We start from the raw sequence: 4,308 nt of genomic DNA on the forward strand, positions 1-4,308 counted from the left end.
ACCAGACTCTGAAGAGTTGCTGTGTGGGTGTGTTTGTTTGTGCACATTATTGAGTGTCTTGTCTTTTTATTGTGACATATATTTCTCTGCTCCTTTCACAATGACCCACATTGTGCTCATGGTTACGATGTGACAGTATGTTATTCCCTGCATTGCTGTGCTTACAGTATAATGAGAAGAGAAGCTTTGTTTCTGCTTCATCTTGTTCTCTTGATGGTGTCCTTGAGCAAGATGTGGCTTTATGCTTGCATGAACAACGTTAATAATGGCCAGAATCCCACATCCGACATATCCTCAATCCGTGCATCATTACTTCTGCAGCAAAGTAGAGCATTGTTGGTCCAGTATCTGATAGGACAATAAGGTTCGTTGGTATTGTCAAGTCAAAAGTGAAAGAATCTGTATTTCAGCCATCTGTTTCATAACCGTCCGCAAACCATTTGTATTTTTCAAAGGGGAGGTTAAATAGAAAATGAACGGTTACAGACAGTGATAGATTTTTCCATGTCTGTCTTTACAACGCTCTGTTCCATCAAAGGTCAGCACTGTTATGTCGGATAGCTTTTGGTTTAAGCCGCAAATCTTCAGGTCAAAGTTTATCGGATTTGACCACAAAGTAAAAAGTGAGTGTGGATTTACAAAATTGAGTGCAGCAATATCACTAAAATGAATGTATTTTGCTTTTCTGATGGCCTTTTATAAGATGTAAGGTTCAAGGTTCAAGGTTCTTTATTTGTAATACGAACATAGCCACAGAGTAGTTATGTCGATACAAATCTTAGGTCACAGGCTTCTCCAACAGTGCAACACAATAATACAGATAAACAGAACAATATAGTGCAAGTAAATATTAAAAAGTAAATACAAAAAGAAAAATAGTTTAAAAAAAGTGAAATAGTGAAATAAGAGTTTATATGCAAGCTATTGGAATGATATATTAGATAAATAGATACATAATTACTAAGTAGCAGATGAATGTTGTGGATGTTGTTTCAGCAGTTCAGGTGTTTAGCTGTCTTATTGCCTGCGGGATGAAACTGTCCCTGAGTCTAGTGGTTTTAGTCCGGATGCTGCGGTAACGCCTGCCAGACGGCAGCAGACTGAACAGTTTGTGGCTGGGGTGATGGGGGTCTTTTATAATCCGGAGGGATTTCTTCCTGAGCCGCTGGGAGTAAAGGTCCTCCATGGATGGCAGCTCCGTCCTGGTGATGTTCTGTGCAAGGTTGGGAAAGAGGGGGCATATAGGTGGAGCACTAGCCTGTGAACCAAGCAGCAACCTCAGGGTCATAAACTGTCTGCAGAGAGAAGTCTGATTGTATAGGAATCACCAAATTACCTTAGAAACCCATAACTGATGAGTATAGTCTCAATTTACAGCATGTTTACAGTATGATTTTCTTCAGCATTTTGTTATGTTTTCTTCCACCCTATTTTCTTACTTCTGATTCATAAAAACAAGAACACAACTGCCCAAAACAAAATGGTCAAAGCCAGAACTTTCAGAATCAAAGGCTTCAAACCACAAACCAATCATTGCCATCAAAGTAACTACAATGCCTTTTTTTTTTTTTACAGTCAATGGTTGTTACCATACAGACACACATGCTGTCACTCACAGCTCTGGATGCCCTTCCTCGTGCAGCCAATTAGGAGCCATCTCCTTTCGCTCTTATCAATGCTACTCCTCCACTCTTGTCAAAGTTATTTGAAAGAACAGGGGAGAGGAGACTTCAAAGACTCCTGTTGTCTTGTTTTCTTTCCTCCTCTCATTCCTCTCTTTGTGAAGCCCAGAGTGAAACTACAGAGGTGCCGGGATGACAACACAGAGAGCTCAAAGGACCTGACGCTTTGTGTGTGTGCAACAAAGGTGAACTGTAGCGATGGTTGATTGCTGTTTTTATGTTTGCATGTTCAGCGTAAACGCAAAGGATCAAATTGTGAAGCCACTTGTTTTCACTGTATGCAGATTTTCTCTAAATGTTTCTCACGTTTTGTACACCAAGGACTGAAACTTGCACTGTTAAACGTGTTAATTAAATACTACAATTTTGTGTTGGAAGCAGAAAATTGCTCTCCTATGACCAATTTCGAAGTATTTTTGAATTCATTACTGCCTATTTAACTCTCCAGAGTGGCACTCAGCGTGTGGTTTTCCCTTTAGAGAAGCATTCTCTGTTTCTCACTCCACATTTAAAGAGTCGTTGAGGTCATGACATTCCTTATTAATCTTTCATGATCGCATGGTTTAAGCAATTAAATTGTTTTAATCACACAATAAGTGATAATTTTGTCTTGAGGTGGATGATATTGTCGGATGTTGACTAGTGCAGACTAGCAGCTGTACACTCTAAAAACAAATGCCTTGGTTCAACAAAGAAAATCAACGCAACAGTTTGCATCGATGTTTATTGAGTTAAGACAACTTCTAATGAAATTCTGTTAAACTAACAAAGTTATTTGAGTTAGGGGAGAAGGCTTTTCCTCTACAATCAGAAGTGTTTTTAATTACCACTTACTTAATAATTGGTAGCATAAACACAAGTTTTTAAGTTGATTACTCAAAAGATTAAGTTGTTCCAGCTAGTTTTACCGCTTGATTTTAAAAGGAATTTTAAGTTGTATGTACTTAATTACCATCATTATGTAACAACCATTTTATAAATTAAGTTGCTTCAAATATATTGTATTCAATTGTTTGTTTTTTTTAGCTTTTTCATGTTTTTTGCCTTTAACATTTTTGTTTTATTAATTTCCAACCAACAAAAATATTGGCAAGTTCACCTTTTATTTTTGAACTGCAGTTGTTTTATTTCCAACACATGATTGTTTCCAATCATGGAGAGAAAATTCATTTTGGTTTGAACCATTTATTGACCACATGCCAACATGATAAGGTGCATGAACCACCTGAAATCACAGCTAGGCTGACAGAGAGAGAGGAGAACCATTTTATAGTTTTGGCTGCAGCACGTTGACTGGGCTGCTGGAGAAATGAGGTGAAATGTAATAGGTTAAAGGAGAACGCCTGTGATGAGGGCTGATAATATGCAGCTCGGAGTGAATGTATATACAGCCGGCAGTCTTCCTGAAAAACTTGGCGCTGAAGCTTCATTTAACATCTTGAAAAAAAAAGATAATACCAACAGCAAATTTTAAATTGCCCCCACAAATAATAAATAAACACATTAGCCTCATATTACACATGGGAAACATGGATGACAGCAGCCAAATAAAATGCTGTCCATCACATCGAAGTTAGAGGCCTTTGCATATTAAGACAGTGCCAAATATGTAGAAATCTGTAAAAGGTTTTTGTAAAAATACAGTAACAAAACTCTCAATGGCCACCACATCTGCAGATCACACACATCAATTCTACACAAAGAAAGTAACAAAGAGATGTTTTCACCTGCCGAGCAGTCATTGATTCCAAACCAGTATGACACATTTAAGCGCGAGAATGCTTGCTCATTCATTTGTTTCGCCTTCGACCAGCGATGGTTGCCATCCGTTATGGTCAGGAATTCTGGGGTGGACCACTTTTCCAAAATTTTACCACAAAATCCATTTTCCCATGTCATTGCTGTCAACACCTAGTCGCATGCTTGAACGTTGCTAGAATTATTGATTGGGGTGTGGCCCCAAAAGTGCAAAAATGCTTCAAAAATGTAAACTGACAGAGAGGCAGTGCTTTGTCGCTGTGTTTAAAAGCTGTGCCCATGGATTTTTGATTTGATTCAAGATTTTTAATTACGTCGCTAAAGTTCCTTGAAAAGGTCCTCTTCCTTTTCTCCCCAAGGTACACGACAAAGGGCAGTGGGATGGCTATAGTCTCCTGGCGTACTTCAATTGTTTGTGCATTTTTTAAAAAAGGAAAAAAAGAGAGAATTACCTAAATGAATATATTCTGAATGGTGACTGCCAACAATTGCATTTCAATGACAACTCTATAATAACGATCTAACCCTCCAGAAGGCATGTCGGCTTGATCTGCTTTCACCAAGATTTGCTTTTAAAAAAGTTATATCACAATAGTAACCAAAGTATTTTTAACACCTCAGCAGTAGCCTCGTACTGACTATTGTATCCACCTCAACAGGAACTATTCCAAAGTCAAAAAGGCTGCTAACTTGGTCCCAAACAGCAATTTGGCCCTATACAGTGCAAGCTACAAGGCTATATAGCTGTATTTGAATGACAAAAGATGACCATACAGCATTAAATGTCCTTTGTATATTTCTATTTGTCTTAACTGTCGGAACTTGTCCATGGCTGTTAAGTGGGGAGTGGACTTGAAAATCCTTACTG

The 4,308-nt window shown here is 38.3% G+C and overlaps 1 protein-coding gene across 1 annotated transcript in view; it reads right to left on the reverse strand.

Annotated features, from left to right (window-relative positions):
* Positions 1-4,308, reverse strand: part of LOC104948143 (scavenger receptor cysteine-rich type 1 protein M130-like) — a 12,868-nt gene that overhangs the window by 5,977 nt on the left and 2,583 nt on the right. The gene's annotated exons all lie outside the window — the stretch shown is intronic.

The sequence above is a fragment of the Notothenia coriiceps genome, unplaced genomic scaffold (assembly GCF_000735185.1).
Source record: "Notothenia coriiceps isolate Sejong01 unplaced genomic scaffold, NC01 NC01_scaffold00013804, whole genome shotgun sequence".
Lineage (NCBI taxonomy): Eukaryota > Metazoa > Chordata > Actinopteri > Perciformes > Nototheniidae > Notothenia > Notothenia coriiceps.